This window comes from Rana temporaria, chromosome 2, assembly GCF_905171775.1.
Source record: "Rana temporaria chromosome 2, aRanTem1.1, whole genome shotgun sequence".
In the NCBI taxonomy this organism is placed as follows: domain Eukaryota; kingdom Metazoa; phylum Chordata; class Amphibia; order Anura; family Ranidae; genus Rana; species Rana temporaria.
This window is the reverse complement of record NC_053490.1, coordinates 209,895,623-209,915,598: the sequence shown is the minus strand read 5'-3', so window position 1 is coordinate 209,915,598 and position 19,976 is coordinate 209,895,623. Positions and strand designations below refer to the sequence as shown.

The window sequence follows — 19,976 nt, the reverse complement described above, 5'->3', positions numbered from 1 at the left end:
CTTTATAAAATATCATTAAAGTCTATGGGATTTTTTTATGTTCCGTAAAGATCCGTAATAGTCCGTTATAACATACGGACGTTAGTTATAACGGAATATGTGACGGTTCTTGCACTATTTTTTGTAAATTATTTGTCCGTTGCAAGTAACGGATATATTAACGTCCGTTATATTTTAACATTGAAGTCTATGGCACATGGACGTTAGTAAATGTCTCCGTAAATGTCCGTTATGTTAACGGACGTTAATTTTACTGAGCATGGATATTCAGGGGAACCCCGCTGTCAATTTAAAACAAAACTGACGTGCGGTTCCCGGTAAATATCCATAACCAGACCCTTCAGGTCTGGTATGGATATTCAGGGGAACCCCCGCCGTCAATTTAAAACAAAAATGACGTGCGGTTCCCCCTAAATATCCATAACCAGACCCATTATCCGAGCACGTTGACCTGGCCGGCCGCAGAAAAGAGGGGGGGACAGAGTGCGGCCCCCCCTCTCTCCTGAACCGCACCAGGCCACATGCCCTCAACATGGGGAGGATGTCCCCATGTTGATGGGGACAAGGGCCTCATCCCCACAACCCTTGCCCGGTGGTTGTGGGGGTATGCGGGCGGGAGGTTTATCAGAATCTGGAAGACCCCTTTAACCAAGGGGACCCCCAGATCCTGACCCCCCCCCCCTGTGTGAAATGGTAATGGGGTACACTGTACCTCTACCATTTCACGAAGGAAGTAAAAAGTATTGTAAAAAAAACACACTGACACAAAAGAATAAAGTCCTTTATTTAAAAAAAAAAAAAAAAAAAACTCCAGCGCTGAAAAATCCACTCGTTCCCGGCTTCCAGCGTTGTCCTGATCCTGCGACGGGTGCGGGTGATCTCCCGCGATGAGAAGATCCAGCGTCGGGTGATCTCCGCTCCGGCGATGTGAAGATCCATCCATCCGGCGCAGCATCCCGGACCTCCTCTCACCGCTGGGCACAGCCCAGCGAATGAGCGGCTGAAGCAGTGACATTTCTTATATAGAGGAGGCAGAGCCACCCGTCACGTGACCCTGCCCCCTCTGACGTACCCTCTGCTACGTCACTGGGGAAGACCATGAAGAGGAAAGGTCTTTCCTCTTCATGGTCTTCCCCAGTGACGTAGCAGAGGGTACGTCAGAGGGGGCAGGGTCACGTGACGGGTGGCTCTGCCTCCTCTATATAAGAAATGTCACCGCTTCAGCCGCTCATTCGCTGGGCTGTGCCCAGCGGTGAGAGGAGGTCCGGGATGCTGCGCTGGATGGATCTTCACATCGCCGGAGCGGAGATCACCCGACGCTGGATCTTCTCATCGCGGGAGATCACCCGCACCCGTCGCAGGATCAGGACAACGCTGGAAGCCGGGAACGAGTGGATTTTTCAGCGCTGGAGTTTTTTTTTTTTTTTTTTTAAATAAAGGACTTTATTCTTTTGTGTCAGTGTGTTTTTTTACAATACTTTTTACTTCCTTCGTGAAATGGTAGAGGTACAGTGTACCCCATTACCATTTCACACAGGGGGGGGGTCAGGATCTGGGGGTCCCCTTTGTTAAAGGGGTCTTCCAGATTCTGATAAACCTCCCGCCCGCATACCCCCACAACCACCGGGCAAGGGTTGTGGGGATGAGACCCTTGTCCCCATCAACATGGGGACATCCTCCCCATGTTGAGGGCATGTGGCCTGGTGCGGTTCAGGAGAGAGGGGGGGCCGCACTCTGTCCCCCCCTCTTTTCTGCGGCCGGCCAGGTTAACGTGCTCGGATAATGGGTCTGGTTATGGATATTTAGGGGGAACCGCACGTCATTTTTGTTTTAAATTGACGGCGGGGTTCCCCTGAATATCCATACCAGACCTGAAGGGTCTGGTTATGGATATTTACCGGGAACCGCACGTCACTTTTGTTTTAAATTGACGGCGGGGTTCCCCTGAATATCCATACCAGACCTGAAGGGTCTGGTTATGGATATTTACCGGGAACCGCACGTCATTTTTTGTTTTAAATTGACGGCGGGGTTCCCCTGAATATCCATGCGACTTCTGGAGCTGGACTTCAAGAAAGGGTGAAATGTTTTTTATTAACGGACGTTAGAAAGGAATGATATAACGGATGTATACGGATATATACGGATAAACATTATCCGTTTTCAATAAAGGAAGAATGGTAAAATATTTATCCGTATGTATCCGTTATTAAATCCGTTAATAAACGTCCGTTAATAGGTGTAATACGGATATTATAAAACGGACATACAATCCATAGTGTGAAAGAAGCCTAACATGAAAATTATTCGTATGTGTAAGCTCTGTCAATTGAGATTCAAATCTGTAATGACATAAACTATATATAAATATATATCTAAATAACAAAAGTCCATAGATGATACATCAACGGTACACATGGCAGACATTTTAAAATTAGCTTGAATTACCCAGTAAACTGTCTGTGTCACTGAGTCAGTGTACACAAACCCATTATGATATAAAAAGGTCTTTTATTTTTATACTTTATGAGGCCATGAAGTATTTGTGGAAGATTAGAATTGAGGCTGGTATGTTAACCACTTGTCACCCAGGCCAATTCTGACATTTCTCTCCTACATGTAAAAATCGTAATTTTTTTTACTAGAAAATTACATAGAACCCCCAAACATTATATATGTTTTTTTAGTAGCGACCCTAGAGAATACAATGGCGGTCATTGCAATTTTTTGGACGAAAAAACAGGTTTATGCTGTAAAAAAAAAAAGAAAAACATAAAGTTAGTCTATTTTTTTTGCATAATGTAAAAGATGAAGTTATGCCGATTAAATACAAACTTAACATGTCACGCTTCAAAATTGCACACGCTCGTGGAATGGCCAAGCTTCGGTACATAAAAATCCTCATAGGCAATGCTTAATTTTTTTTTACTGGTTACATGTTTTGAGTTACAGAGGAGGTCTAGGGCTAGAATTATTGCTCTGACTCTAACGTTCATGGTGACACCTCACATGTGTGGTTTCAACACCGTTTTCATATGTGGGCGGGCACACGGGAACAGGGGCACTTTAAAAAACAAAATGATTGTTAATTTTACTTTTCTTTTTTAAACCAAAACCAATTTGATCACTTTTATTCCTATTACAAGGAATGTAAACATCCCTTGTAATAGGAATGTGGAATAAACTGTCCTCTTTACAGTGAGATATGTGGTTAATAAGAACCCACATCTCACCTATAGGCTTGGAAGCCTGAAATAAAAAATGATCTTGGCTTTCCAGCCGGATCCTGTCTCCGACTCACCGATGGCAGCGGTGAGTCGGTAGAAGCACTGGAGGGCGGCAGGAGGGGGTACATCCCCTCTCGCCACCCGTAAGAATGGTCAAGCAGTGGAAAAGCCGCTATGATCATTCTTTTGGTGTAGGGAATCGCTGGCTGAAAAAGACGATATCTGAATGATGCCTATAGCTGCAGGCATCATTCAGATACACCCGCACAAAGTCAAGGATGTCATATGATGACCGGTGGATGGGAAGTGGTTAATATAGTATGGACATGTGGAACGTGGCTAGATAGTAAGGAAATGTGATGTGGCTGGAAGAGCTACATTTGTAATCCACTTCTCACAATATCTTTTGCGCTACCAGCAGCAGCCAATCCATAAGGGGCACCCCCCTAATCTCTATGCCCTGACCCCTAATCTAAATAGAGTTCCATGTTTTTTTTTGTGAAGCACATGATTAGAGCTGGAGGCTTTAATTGGCTCAAAAAATGTTGAGCTTGGGGCGCAGAGCACTGTGCCCTGAGCCCACCCACTTGTGACATTAGAAAATCTACATTTGCTATTGTCTTCCTGCTTCTCCTCCCGGCCAATCAGGACAGGAAGCGGGTCTTGAGACCAGATTGGCCTGGGAGGAGAATCGACCAGATTGGCCAGGAGGGGAAGCTGCCAAAGCTGTCCGCAACCTGGATAGGGCAAGTGCGGGGCTGGCGAGCAGGCTTGCAAGCGGGGCTGGCTAACGGGCTTGCAAGCGGGTTGGCAAACCGGCGGGTTTGTTAACCACTGTGGTCTTATTAGGATTTCATAGCTTTTAAATGTCAGTATAGCTTAATAATGTAGAAGTCTACTTAAAAATGTGGCCTATCTGCATATTGAGAGCAGAGTAAATACATTTTTTTATTTCAGCTTCGGAAGCTGTGTGTCCCCTGTGTCAATGAGCTGCTGCTGCAGAAAACAGGAGGGATCACTTGACCACACTAAAGCTGAATTTAGGTTATTTACACTGATCGGTTTTATAAATGGTATAAAGCTGGGGTAGGAGGATGGGGGGGGGGCAACATTTTTAAGCATACTTTTAGTCTGAAGTTTAGCTAAAATATTTTTTTTCTCTGCAGTTTTAGTTACATTATAGCCCTGTAATGACGTAAGTGCAGGCTGCTGGATTCTGTATAAGTCTTCACTGCAGGGCTGTCCTGTCTTCTTCCTGCAGTTGAACTTCTGTTGCTGTGGGGGTTAATACCTTCATGTCTCCGGGTTCAGCTGCACTAAAGATATTCAGACAGGGATCTCTTCCTTCCTCCTCCTTCACTGAGAAAGGTTCTTTAATTGACTAAACTTCTTGTAACATGATTTGTGAATGGGAGAGAATCTGATCAGTCAGAGGGCGCTCTCCCCCATTAGAGGTAGATCCTGTTTCATGCATTATAACCAGTAAAATGAAGGAGGGGGTGTGTCCCCGCGTGATCATCTTTAGTGCAGCTGAGGACGCAGACCTGAAGCTATTAATCTCCACAGTGCCAGTAGGGTAGCACCATAAAGAAAACGGGGCAGCCCTGCAGTGCAGATTTCTACAGAATCCAGAGGCCTTCACTGGTGGGACATACTAAAGTGGTTGAAACCCCTGTTCATTCAATTTTACCTAAACACATACCCGTATTTATCGGCGTATAACACGCACAGGCGTATAACACGCACCCTAACTTTTAGAGGGAAGTTTCAGGAAAAAAAACTTTCCATAGCCCCCTGCGTATAACACGCAGGCACAGTTTACCCTCTATTTTCAGGGTAAAAAAGTGAGTGTTATACGCCAATAAATACAGTATATCTGTAGTGTTTACTTATCTCTCTGCAAAGCTCTAAGTGCCATTTGTTTCTGCTGCTTCATTCCTCTGTTATCAGAAGAGTCACTTCTGACAAGTTCTCCAACACATGAGATAAAAGCGGGAGGGAGCCTAGAGGGAGATAAGCATAGAGCTTGTCTATTCAGTTTACAGCTCTGCATGTTCCTTCGTGTGTGTGTGCCTTTCCTCCAATCAACTCTCACACAGTTTAAGCCCAGACCCCCACCGCTGAAAGAAAAAAAATATTTCTAACAGATCTGCACTTTTTAAAGAATGTAGAAAGGGAAAGACAGCAGATATACATGTAAAACTTATGTAAGGAGATTTGATTCATCTGTGCATTATCTGAGGCTGTTCACTTCACTGGGTATATGTGAGGGTTTACATCCACTTTAATTAAAGGAGAGAAATTTAACTAATGCTGTAGAGAAAAACATATTTTTTTTTTTTTGCAGGTTAACATTTTATTTGTGTATTGTGGCTGACACACATTAAATGTCTTTAAATAAAGCTGTAATGGAAGCCATTGCCAATACTTGCTAAGCATTGTGGGAGTGTTCCCCCCTCTTTTTTTTTTTGCTGGCCTCCATTTTTTTTTTAATATTCTCTCTTTTATTGTATAGACAGATATAAACAGATACACATAGCTTCCTTATTGCATCAAATCTATACATTTGTTCTCCCTGTCTCCAGCCCCTCCCCCAAAACAAACAACATTTTTTTTAGACGTGGGTAAACCCCCCTCCTCTCCTCTTCCTCCCCCTAATTCCTTACATCTCCATCAAATTCTTCCAGTCTTCAGATTCCCTAAACTCTGTAAATTTTTCCCATATATTCAGATATGTCTCCAATGAATTCTCTACTGTATGAATTGTTTCCTCTATAGCTCTTACCATTTCGACCCTTACTACCCACTCCTTAATGTTCGGCACTTCTTGGGTCCTCCATAGACTTGGAATCAGACTTTTAGCTGCGTTAAGAAGGAATGGGGCTAGGGTGTTCTTACATTGGGGGATAGTTTTTCTCGTATTGTGAAATAAACATTCCCAGGGGCCCTTCTGAATCCCTTCTCCCGTGATTTGGTGAGTCACTACTAAGATCCCCTCCCAATAAGGTTGAATATTTGTGTATTCCCACCACAGATGCGCAAAGGTCCCCAGGGCATCACATCCCCTCCAACAAGTTGGGGGTCCCTCTGCCACGAGCCTATGTGCCCTCTGGGGGGTCACGTACCATCTTGCTAGAAGTTTATAGCACATTTCCACTGTTTTTATATCCCCTGAGAAAAAACAGGCTATTCTTAAGATTTTCCTTTTATGCTCCTCGTCCCTGAGAGGGCCTATCTCCTCTTCCCATTTTCCCAGGCATAGAGAGAATTCTGTTTCTGTTTCCTGAATTAAAATGTAATACATTTTTGATATACTTTGGTTTAAGCTAAGAGGGGAGCAGAATAATATCTCTAATAACCTTCCCTGTAATGGTTGTGGCAATGATTGTGAAAAGTGCTGTAATTGTGTATAGCTCCATAGTGGCTTGTTTCCCCATTTATGTGTAATATCCGCATACGTGTATATCCTATTACCTTTCATCACATCTTGTAATAATATTTCCTCTTTTTTTGCCCATCTTGTGAAATATATATATTCCTCTTTCATTGGCTTAAATTAATTTGTGCCCAGTATTCATGGTGAGTTATAATCTCAGTGGTACATTCTCCCTAGGCCACCCCAAATCTTAAAAGTATTTCTTGTTAGTGGGTTTGTGCTAGTGGCTAAATCCCGATGCTGCCGTAGTATCCAGACCATCTTTCTTAGATCAACTTTACTTTGTGATATCTCCAGAGAAAAACATTTTAAAATTCAGCTTTAATCTTTTACTCCCACAAGGATACTTTTTCTGTGAAGAAATGATTGGAGCATTAAAATGTTATTAAAATGAAATTTGCTAAATTTTCCCTATTAATTAAGGAAAACAAGCCATTCTTCATTATTTCCCTACCTGTTAAGAAACGTCTGTGCATATGGTACCACAATTCCCCGAGGTGTATTTAGTTGTGCTTATTTGTGTGCTGCCAATGTCACAGTAGCACATACTGAGTTAGTAATTAGTGATCTAAACTCTATTTTATGACAATGAAAGCCTTAATCCCATGATATTTAATTAAGTACATTTAGTCCATCGTCCACAGTTCAGAATACACAATGCTAATATAATAACAAACAGCAAACTATGATTTAAATATTTAACAGTGCGTTTGATCATTTTTTATTCATGACTCTTATTTTCCTTAGTAAGCAAGAATCAGTGGCTAGGCTCATGCAGCAGTGCGATGTGAAGGAGCTGTAGATGGCAGTGTTATGTAAGAAGATACAGCAGTAGGGAATGTGGGCCAAGTAGAACAGCTAACAGGAGTAATCTGATAGAACTGACATTATTAGTTAACAGTGCTGTGCTTGCTAGCATCCTCTCTATGTCTCTGATTAGAAAATAAATTAGTTTTCGCACATTGCCAATGAAAGAAGTCACATTACTGTCTGTGCTGGTTAACTCTTTAAAAAGAGCTTACCTTGTATACCGTTTAATGTAAAATGCCGTTTTCCTGGGCTTTTAAAGCATCACTTACATAACCACCTTTCTAAGACAAGGAACACGGAAATAGATTAGAGCAGGAAATCCTGGCAATGAGCTCTAATCACGAAGCTCCCTTTTAATATCATCAGGTAATACAAATTTTAGGAATGTTTGGGTAAAGGGGTCAATATACTATCACTTGCACACTACACCCCGTACACACGGTCGGACAAAACCGATGAGAATGGACCGAGGTTCAGTTTCATCGGTCCAAACCGACCGTGTGTATAGACTATCGGTCTGTTGTCCTTCGGTCCAAAATTTTAAAACATGCTTTAAAATCGAACCGATGGCCCACTGCCCGATCGGTCCAAACCGATGGTTAGTACAGAAAGCATCGGTTGAAAACCCGCGCATGCTCAGAATCAAGTCGACGCATGCTTGGAAGCATTGAACTTCGTTTTATTCAGCACGTCGTGTGTTTGACGTCACCGCGTTCTGACCCGATCGGTTTTTGGAACGATGGTGTGTACGCACATCAGACCATCAGGCCACTTCAGCGGTGAACCGATGGAAATGGCCCGTCGGACCATTCTCATCGGTTTTGCAACCTGGGCTTCCATAACACCTCAGCAGTGCCCCAGGCTGATCACCTCCATGCCACGCTGCATTGATGCAGTGATTAAAGCGGAGCTCCAACCTAATTACAACATTACTGCATTTACACTTGCGCTATCAACAATGCTAAATATGGATGTTTTCATTTTGTAAATATGTACAGTACCTGTACATTGCTGAGGCTTCCGGTCTGCGTTGTTGCGGGAATTTGACGGGCATTGCGTCACTTCCCGTTCGATGCTGTGCAGTGGGAGCTTCTCTCCATAGCTCCCTGCCTTTACTGCGCAGCCGTCATATCAAATCTCGCGGTATTTCTTTAGCAGGAAGTGACGCGCTGAGGCTGTGGCTGTGTAGCTGAGGCTGTGTTTACATGAGAAATCACAACGCCTGCCATTGCTATGGCAACACAGACGCTGGCGCCCATGGTCCACGCTGCGTGAGCGGTGGATGCTGGGAACACAGCGTCACCGCAACCAGGAAGTCCCTGCCCGTATGTATTGCCAACACTCAAAATGGAAACGGAAGGAATATAAGTTATTTTTCAGCACAGAAATAGAGCGGAGCGGACGTTAGAGCGGAGAGAAGTAAGTTTCTTTAAGCCGTGCACTTAGCTATGTAAATAGACTAAAAAAAAACGAGTATTAAGTGCATACTATACTGTACATGGACATCATTTTCAGTAAGCCAACATTTCTGTATTAAAAATCATTTTTTTTATTGGTCTTATGTAATAATCACATTTTCTGAAATTGTGACATCAAAAAATAAATAAAAACATTTCAAGTTTACATCCACTTTAACCACATAAGGACCGCCTCCTGCACATATACGTCGGCAGAATGGAACGGCTGGGCACAAGCACATACCTGTACGTCCGGCACCGCAACCCGGTCCGAAGCTCCGTGACCGCGGGACCCGCGGACCCGATCGCCACCGGAGTCCTGCGATCGGCCCCTGGAGCTGAAGAACTGGGAGAGCTGTGTGTAAACACAGCTTCCCCGTTCTTCACTGTGGCGCTGTCATTGATCGTCTGTTCCCTGATATAGGGAAAGGCGATCAATGACGTCACACCTCCAGCCCCACCCCCCTACAGTTAGAAACACATATGAGGTCACACTTAAAGCGGGAGTTCACCCACATTTTTTTTTTAACATTAGATTGAGGCTAATTAAGGGGAGCGGAAACGGGTATTTTTTTTAAATCAATGCCGTACTTACCGTTTTCGAGATAGATGCTCTCCCGCCGCTTCCGGGTATGATCTTCGGGACTGGGCTTTCCTATTTGATTGACAGCCTTCCGATGGTCGCATACAGCGCGTCACCAGTTGCCGAAAGAAGCCGAACGTCGGTGCGGCTCTATACGGCGCCTGCGCACCGACATTCGGCTACTTTCGGAAACTCGTGACGCGGTGTATGCGACGGTCAGAAGGCTGTCAATCAAATAGGAACGCCCAGTCCCGCAGCCCATACCCGGAAGCGGCGGGAGAGCATCTATCTCGAAAACGGTAAGTACGGCATTGATTTTAAAAAAAATACCTGTTTCTGCTCCCCTTAATTAGCCTCAATCTAATGTTAAAAATTTATTTTTTGGGTGAACCTCCACTACTGCAATTGTCATTTTCACAGTAAACAATGCATTTTTATAGCATTTTTTGCTGTGAAAATGACAATGGTCCCAAAAATGGGTCAAAATTGTCCGATGTGTCCGCCATAATGTTGCAGTCACAAAAAAAATCGCTGATCGCCGTCATTAGTAGTAAAAAAAAAGAAATTAATAAAAATGCAATAAAACTATCCCCTATTTTGTAAACGCTATAAATTTTGCGCAAACCAATCGATAAACGCTTATTGCGATTTTTTTACCAAAAATAGGTAGAAGAATACGTATCGGCCTAAACTGAGGAAAATTTTTTTTTTTTTTATATATATTTTTGGGGGATATTTATTATAGCAAAAAGTAAAAAATATTGCATTCTTTTCAAAATTGTCGCTCTATTTTTGTTTATAGCGCAAAAAATAAAAAGCGCAGAGGTGATCAAATACCACCAAAAGAAAGCTCTATTTGTGGGGGAAAAAAGGACGCCAATTTTGTTTGGAAACTACGTCGCACGACCGCGCAATTGTCAGTTAAAGCGACGCAGTGCCAAATCGCAAAAACTGGCCAGGTCCTTTACCTGCATTTTGGTCAGGGTCTTAAGTGGTTAATCATCAAAATTAAAAGAAAGAAATCCTTGAACTATATCACTCTGTGTGTAATAAATCTATATAATATATGCGTTTCACTTTTTGAATTGAATTACTGAAATAAATGTAACTTTTGATGATATTCTAATGCCGCATACAGACGATCGTTTTTTGTGATGAAAAAAAATGACGTTTTTGAAAACGTCATTTAAAATGATAGTGTGTGGGGAAAATGTCGTTTTATGTCTTCAGAAAAACGACCAAAAAAAAATTCGAACATGCTCGAATTTTTTGTGTCGTTTTTCAAAATGTCATTTTTTGTGTCAATGAAAATGATAGTGTGTGGGCAAAACGACGTTTTTAAACCCGCACATGCCCAGAAGCAAGTTTTGAGACGGGAGGTAAAACTACCATTCATAATGGAGTAAGCACATTCATCACGCTGTAACAGACAAAAAAGCACGAATCATCTTTTACTAACAAGTAACCAGCTAAAAGCAGCCTCAAGGCGAATAGAACTTCCCCTTTAGAGTGCCGTCACTTTGTTCATCATTTTTCAAAATGATGGTGTGTATGCTACATCGTTTTTGAAAATGAAGTTTCAAAAATGTCGTTTTTTTTCATCACTTCAAACGTCATTTTTTTTTCATCACAAAAAACGACCGTCTGTATGCGGCATTATGTTTTGAGATGCACCTGTACTTATTGTCTGGTCTTTTTTTCAGCGGAAATGTGGCAGTATGCGGTTTGGGAAGCCCCAACACTGAATATGGTGGAAAAGGGTGCATGAGCAGGCTTATTGGCTGCTGGATGGGTGTAAAACGAGGTGTGTAAAACTTACCTGGTTCACGCCGAGCGAGAAATCATCTTGCTCCGGCGTGTCTTCCGGGTATCGCCGCTCCAGCGCTGTGATTGGCTGGAGCGGCGATGACGTCACTCCCGCGCGAGAGATGTGAGAGATTTAAATTCGGCATGGTCCGGCGGCTGCCGGTCCTTTAGCAGAAGATCCCCCCTGCGCATGTGCCGCTGACGTCAGCGGCGCATTGCGAGGGGAATATCTCCTAAACCGTGCAGGTTTAGGAGATATTCTTTATACCTACAGGTAAGCCTTATTATAGGCTTACCTGTAGGTAAAAGTCATAAAGTGGGGTTTACAACCACTTTAAGGTAAAGTGAACAGCATTGATTCATAACAGTTCCACACAGGGATTATGGATAGCTGTGAAAATCAATTAACTGAAACTGGAATTCAACTTTAGTAAGAAAAAGGACAGGAAAATCAGGGTATTTGGAATAGATAATTGGGAAACATTTTGGTTGTTGATATTTTACAGCATAGGTTTTAGTGTGAAAATGTTGGTTGCAAAAGCATAAATGAGGATTATGACTACGGATTGATTATATACATTGAAATAGTGATTGGATTAGGAGTAAGGTCAAACGGTTAGGGATTAAGGGATCAGGACTGGTGCATTTTAGCTTCCTTGTCGCTTACAGTGCTTTTGGTTCTAAGGGAGGTCATAAATTGCTCAGCAATGACAAGCAATACTCCTTTCTACTTGAGCTTTTCTTGCAATTGCCAGGATAATCGTGACCACCCTGGGGAGATAACCAGTCTAGTGATCAGAGGAGCTTGTTACTGACCAGGGAGATTGTTATAAAATCCCAATACTTCGCAGCAACCTATATAGTCATTTCTGTTTTGTGTGTTTTCCCCTGCTGGTTTTAAATGTTTTGTTTCTCTATATGGTTTAATGTACATTTACAGTGAGCGACACTAATATTACAACTATGTCAGTTTCAGCAGGAACCTCATGCTCTTGTGGCTTGCTTCCTCACATCAAAGGTAAAGAGAGAATATTAATGTAGCCAAAATGAAAATTGACCTCTAGTGATAATATATTCACTACGATTAAGGTTTAGTACTGTTCAGAATAAAAAGACAGCTTCTCATGTTTGAACTTATCAAAGCAGCATACTACTTAAAATACACATTACATTATACCAAAAGGCTACTTAAACATTCAGAAACATACAGCTTTTTACTTGAAGGAGAATGAATTTCAGCTTATGAGCTGTTGTTAGCAATCAATGTAAATGTGCCAGAATTAGCAACGTACTGGCAGAAATGCAAATGTCAGAAAATATACATTTTATCAGAATCATTTTAAGGTCTAATCATTTTTATTTTTTTTATTGAATCAAGTTTTGAGAAGTAATATTGAATGCCATTGTGTAATGAGCCAATGTTTATTTTAAAACTACTAAAATGAGTACAGACCTGAAGTCAACCACATAAAGTTGTGTTTGATCAATAAAAAGCACATAAAGTTGTGTTCGATCTTTAAAAGCACATAAAGTCGTGTTTGATCAATAAAAAGCACATAAAGTTGTGTTCGATCTTTAAAAGCACATAAAGTTGTGTTTGATCAATAAAAAGCACATAAAGTTGTGTTCGATCTATAAAAATCACATAAAGTTGTGTTTGATTAATGCCCAATGATCCCGCTTTTTTCCTACTTCACCTATCCGAGATCCCAGTTCAGACTTATCGGAACTCAGTACTGTGCCATTTGTTGAATGCAGCTAAAGCAGGTATACCCCTACGGTGGAGAGATACTAGGTCACCAACAGTTTTAGAGTGGATAAATAGAGTTAGAGATATGGAAGCTATGGAAGACCTAGTTCTCTCAGCTACGGGTAAAAATAAACAATACAAAAAAACGTGGAAGAGCTGGAGTTTATTAAAAAATTCGGATGAGGGGAAAAGATTAATGACTGAACCTGATTTATGAAGAATCGGATACGTGCAGGGAATTATAATGTAAAATATAATATGAAGGATACACCGACTTTCCTGTTATGATTTGTGGTTTAAGGGAGGGAGAGGATGGGGTTCCCCTTCTCTCTCCCCCTCTTTTCTCTTTTTTTTTTCTCTTTTGTTTTTTCTCTCTCCTTTTGGGGGGGGGGGGGAGCTGGGAAAGGGCGGATGCCTCACGTGTCTCTCTGTAAGAGAGAGTGAGGACTAAGAAAAGGGTTAGAGTGGAAAGATTTAGTGAGGGAGTTTATGGGAGGGTCCAGAGCGAATATGTATGTATTTTTTTTTTGTCAAGAGGATTGTATTCATGTTTGTGTTTTGCAATGTATTTGCCCTGTGCCTTTCCATATGCTGTTTTATGTAAAGAAAATAAAAAAACAAATAAACATATAAATTACAAAAAAAAGTTGTGTTTGATCAATAAAAAGCACATAAAGTTGTGTTCGATCTATAAAAAGCACATAAAGTTGTGTTTGATCAATAAAAAGCACATAAAGTTGTGTACGATCTATAAAAAGCACATAAATAAAAAGCATATAAAGTTGTGTTTGATTAATAAAAAGCACATAAAGTTGTGTTCAATCAATAAGAAACACATAAAGTTGTGTGCGCACATATTAAGAGGGCCCCAAAATTATGTTCTTTACTGCTATATCTATAACAGTACCATATCAGACAAGGGGGTAAGCCCAATCTTGACTTCAGGTGGACTTGTGAAGTTTTTGGTAGATTACAAACTCCATTTGTTTATATAAAAGGACCTATTGAAAATGAAATGAAGGGTGTTTTTTCAGGAGTTGATAAGTGTATGTTGAAGGAATCAGCTTCTCAAATAAGACCATACACTAGATTTGTTAAGATTTTTTTTTTTTCTTTAACGTGCTGTATTCCTATTGATGTGTTTTTGCAAGTACAGAAAAATACAGTACCAGCTGATCCTGGCATAAATCTTGTGTTATTGCATCTTCCTGTGCACTGAATTGAAAACTCAAACAATGCTATCAACTTTCTCAGTTCTCACGTATGCCCACAGGAATGTAGAGGGGGGGGGGGTGTTTGTAGTTCAATTCAGGAGAGCAGCCTAAGTGAAATTTCTGCTCCTCCATACACTGTACAGTGAGTGAACATTGTCACACTAGGACACTAGTGTGGTTCTGGAAGGTTCACTAGGGGTAAATAAAGGGGAAAAAAATGAAAAGAATACATAAATAAAGCTGCCAAATCTCATCTCAGCATGGAATGTTGCAATTTATCTTTTTTTTTTTTTTTTTTCATTCCTGGGTTTAGATATGCTTTAAAGTGTAAAGTTTTTTAATTTCTTAAATTAGATGTATAGCCAAAGCTATTTGGGCTATACTTCTCCTGGGGATCACAGGAGTGCAGTTCTCTCTGTACCCCTATGACCCATTTTCAGCCAGTTACTCCAGCTAACGTCACTCAGCTGGTCCAGGCTCAGAAAAGATCCTGACCATATGGTCAGTATCCACCCATATGCATATACTGTTGAGAGCCTGAGCCAGCCACTCCCACCTCCTCCACAGCCCAGCACTCCAGTGAGTGCTGGAAGGGCAGAGCAGAGAGCCAGTGACTGAAATCACTGCTGTCTGCTCAGAGTGGATGGGAAGAACTGAGTGATCAGCTGGGTTTGATTGATCAGTTCTTGGAGTAAATCGGACGGGGGACAGCTGCAGTTGGGATCCGTGCTGCAGCCATCTAAGGGAGTATGATTATTTTTTTTTGGGGGGGGGGATTCCCATTCTTTTAATGCATTAAGGTAAAAAAATGCTCCACTACACTTCACAATTTCATTCCTAGCCCTGACCATGTCTGTTTCTCATGTCTCTCAAGCCTGAGCTCACTTACTGTCCCACTACATGTCCTCCCATTGTCCCCCGCTATCTCCCAAACAGCCGGCGAAACTCCAAAAAACAATTATTGATAGGGAACTTAATGCCGCTCCTAGACAGATGAAACTGGCCAAAAGACCAGGCCTGGACGGCCTACACATATAATATTATCAAAGCTTTGCTAAATCCTTTAGACTACTTTCACACTTTGGTGAGGGGCATTATAGTGGCGCTTTTTGGCAGCTAGCGGGGCTCTTTTAACCCCCGCTAGCGGACGAATAAAGGGTTAAAAGAGCCCGCTTTGCAGGCTCTTTGGCAGCGCTGCCCATTGTTTTCAATGACAGGGTTGGTGGAGGAGCAGTGTATACACTGCTTCTCCACCGCCCCAAAGATGCTGCTTGCCGGACTTTTTTCCTGTCCTACAAGCACATTGCCCCAGTGTGAAAGCCCTTGTGCTTTCAAATTGGGGTGGCTTTGAGAGGCACTTTTCAGGCGCTTTACAGATGGTATTTTTAGTGCAATAAATGCCTGAAATCCTTAAAATTAATGTACTGCCCAGAATACTGTATCTCATGTACTGTATCTCATGCAGGCACTCCCTCTTTGAATTCCTTCAGCTTTCTTCACCTCCTTGCAGAAACCTTTCAGCAGGTATATTTGGAAATCGGCTACCCCAAGACATTCTCTCTTTCAAAAACTGAAGGTGAGATTGGTTTCCCTGACAAAAAATCTATTACAGGGCCTGCCATCTGATGAGATTTGTGGACTGGTGTACCTAATCCAGCTTAAAGGATTGGATTTCTTTAGAGCAGTCCTTTGAGCAAGGGGTACTAGCAGGGCCGATGCTAGACTAGTTTGCGCCCTAAGCAAGACCAGCTACTCGCACCCCCCGCATATCGTCAAGTGCAGCCTGTACAGGGATACTTAGTCACCTCCTTGCCAACGTTACCGCCGTTAGTGGGGGCAGTATGTGGTGATAGCAGTATGTAGTGTGGGCAGTATGTAGTGGGGGCAGTATGTAGAAAAAGCAGTATGTAGTGTGGGCAGTATGTAGTGTGGGCAGTATGTGGTGATAACAGTATGTAGCGTGGGCAGTATGTTGGGGGGGGGGCAGTATGTAGGGATAGCAGTGTGTAGTGGGGACAGTATGTAGTGATAGTAGTGTGTAGTGGGGGCAGTATGTGGTGATAGCTGTATGTAGTGGGGGCAGTATGTAGTAGGGGCAGTATGTGGTGATAGCAGTATTTAGTGGGGGCAGTATGAAGTGGGAGCAGTATGTGGTGATAGCAGTATGTAGTGGGGCAGTATGTAGTGGGGACAGTATGTGGTGATAGCAGTATGTTGTGATGGCAGTATGTAGTGGGGGGGGCAGTATCTGATGATAGCAGTATATAGTGGGGGCAGTAGGTGATGATAGCAGTATGCAATAGGGGCAGTATGTAGTGATAGCAGTGTGTAGTGGGGGCAGTATGTAGTGATAGAAGTATGTAGTGGGAGCAGTATGTAGTGATAGCAGTATGTAGTGGGGGCAGTAAGTCATGGACTGCTCTGGTATGGTCCACTATGATGAGACCCAAGTTGCAAGACCTGTTAGGATGTTTTCCAAAGGGAGACCAAGCACCAAATAGGCTTTGCAGCTGTCTAACCTTATATGTTCAATATGGTGGGTTAGACAGAACTACACCCGCCCACCGCACCACTAAGACAAACTTTGGTCATAATCATGAGTCTATATCAAAAATAATGACCACCAAGTCATTATCACTAAACACATTATCTTAACCTGAGAATAACATATACTTGGCATAAATTAAATATGTCAGTGGCATATTTTCTAAGATAAATTACCACCTGTAAAGCCTAGACAGAAACCCTAAGGCCCCGTACACACGGTCGGACCAAACCGATGAGACTGGCCAGTCGGACCGTTTTCATCGGTTCACCTCTGAAGTGGCCGTACGGCCTGATATGTGTACACACCATTAGTCCAAAATCCGATCGGGTCAGAACGCGGTAACGTCAAACACACGACGTGCTAAATAAAACAAAGTTCAATGCTTCCAAGCATGCGTCGACTTGATTCTGAGCATGCGTGGGTTTTGAACCGATGCTTTTCTGTACTAACCATCGGTTTGGTCCGATGGGGCAGCGGTCCATCGGTTTGGTTTTGAAGCATGTTTAGAAATTTTGGACCAAAGGAAACCAAACCGATGGGCTATACACACGGTCGGTTTGGTCCGATGAAAATGAACTTCGGTTCATTCTCATCGGACCAAACCGACCGTGTGTACGGGGCCTAAGGGTCAAAACAAAGAATGCAATTAAAGGACATGTATTGCACCTGGGTAAGGCATTGTGAAAAAACTAATTAGAAAAAGAAAAGGAAAAAATTAAGAAAATAGAGTAGAGGAACGAGACCGCGCCTGTTCAAGAGTCCACCTAGCAATAATCCAATGCTAAACCTGAGTGTTCGGCACCTGTAGATAAGAAAACCAAGGGGTCTAAACTTTTTCAAATAGGGATTGTTTATCACATAGGACACTAACCATTTTTTCATGGAGTATAATCTAGATATGTTTTTGTTTCATTAAAGCTATTAAAGCTAGGTCAATCACTGAGCTTTTCCAACCAGTAGCGATAACTATCTTAGCCGCCAAAAACTTAAAGTAAATTAGTGTCTGTATTGATCCTGGGATATTAGCTACAGGTTCATTAAGCAAAGCTATTTTGGGATCCTTGATAATGTTAACCATAGTGTGAGTGAATTAAGAAATTAACTCTTATCCAGAAACGACGAACCTTGGGGCAAGTCCTCCATATATAATTAACAGAGCCTTCCTGGCCACAGCGCCTAAAGCAGGAGGGAGACAAATCTGAATACATTTTAGAAAGGCGTTCTGGCACTAAGTACTATCATGCGATCGCCTTATACCCTGCTTCAATCCGGACGACATTCATTATACCCTTGTGAATGCATGTATTCCAGGATCCCCAATCCTGTACCTCAGGGGCAACGCCCAAGTCTCTCTCCAAAGCTATTTGGTTATAAAGTCTAGAGGAGGGGGAAACAAAAGATTTATACAACATGGAAATGCTACCCCACTGAAGAGCCACCTGTAGACATCTCTTCTCGAACTGTGTTAGTACAGTGAGATCAGGACTTCTCTTCTGTAGAGAGCCTAAGTAAATTTGTATTTGTTGTAGGTGGATATTCTCAGAGGGGGACATCTCCAAATCTTGCACAAAATACGAAGAGGGCCGAACCCCCTTATAGTCAAAGAATGCAATAGAGTCCCTTGTTCACCCACCAGCGAACAGGCATCATACCTGGCGGGAATTGGTGGTTATTAAAAAGGGGTGCCACTGGGTAGTGAGGAGAACCTAGGGGCCATCGTCTGCATGACCCACCCCATAGACTAACAGGTCTATTGGCAAAGGGGAGCAGGCCTGTGCCTCTATAGACATACATTCTGGTCTATAATAATTGTAGTGTAATTGACACAATTGTGTAAGTTGGTCTGCAATGTAATATTTTCAGAAATCTGGGACCCCTAAACCACCCAGATCCCTGGTTGCATACATTGTGGTCCGGGCCAGTCTACTGCCCTTAGCAGTAGAAAATTGAAGATCTTTGCCTGGAACTGCCGTAATGCCTCTATTGGTACCAAAATAGGAAGAGTTCTAAAGTAATATAATATTTTGGGCAATACCAACATCCCCACAGATGTAATTCTGCCCATCCATGATAAGGTGACCCCCCTAAAATCTTCACCTACCCAATAGCCTCTCCACCATTTACCTACCATCAAGGATTTGTACCACAAAAACCTTCCTATGCACATTATTACTACAGCCTGTATGTGTATACCTGTAAATTGGCATCAACATCAGTCATCGTCCTTGAAGGAATGGTTTCTCAGACTAAATAAGACTGCAGACATGGAGGAACTCATACTTATCTCTCAAGACAAACTCACAAAGTTCAGCAAGGTGTGGTCATGTTGGATTCACTTTCGATCTTCTGCTGAATACCAGGACATCATGTCACCTGCTCGCTAAAGTGGCAGAAATCTTTTTTTTTCTACTGTTAGCTACTGGACCATGTTCATTCGCATATGTGCACTATTAGCTATTCACCCTAGGTTAACATTCTTAGCAATTTTTGACTGGCATATCGTTTTTGGTCTGATTAGATGGTTATTAAGACATTGGGGCTGATTTACCAAGCCTTTACTCCATGACTCATGGAGTAAAAGCAGGAGTAGCAGCCGTTTTGCCATTTACTAAAGAAATACGCTGCTAGTGCAGTGTATTTCCCTAGTTACTAATGTGCTCCGTGCGCCCAGGAGAGGGTGCATTGTGCACCAGTACAGACCTGGCGCACGGCACATTAAACTGTAAATTGCGGGGGTTTGGGCGGGAGTTTATTAGGGGGGGAGGTGGGGGGATGCAGGGGAAGTGAAGTGACATGTGTTTTGAAGTGTTTGGCGGGCCGAATTGAAAGGGAAAGTGTTTTTTGAAAACAGATCCCCGTACGCTTGCACAGTGCGCCTGAACCTCGGGAGGTTCATTTGCATACTGGGCATGCGCAGAGAGAAAAGTCAGGGATTCCCGTGCGCCTTGTCAGTACGCCATGAAAATCTTGGTAAATACCAAGCGGCGTACCCGTGAATGCGCTGCGTGACGCGGCGCACGGGAATCTCCGAGCTGTTTTCAGCCCTGAAGGGGAACTCCGCGCCAAATTTCAAACTTGAAATCGGCGCGGGTCCCCCTCCAGGGCTACATTAGGCTCTTAGGCTTGGTCCGGAACGTGAGGGGTT

General features: G+C 42.6%; 1 protein-coding gene across 2 annotated transcripts in view; it reads right to left on the bottom strand.

The window, feature by feature from the left end:
• Positions 1–19,976, bottom strand: part of CNGA3 (cyclic nucleotide gated channel subunit alpha 3) — an 83,933-nt gene that overhangs the window by 34,124 nt on the left and 29,833 nt on the right. The window lies entirely within an intron of this gene.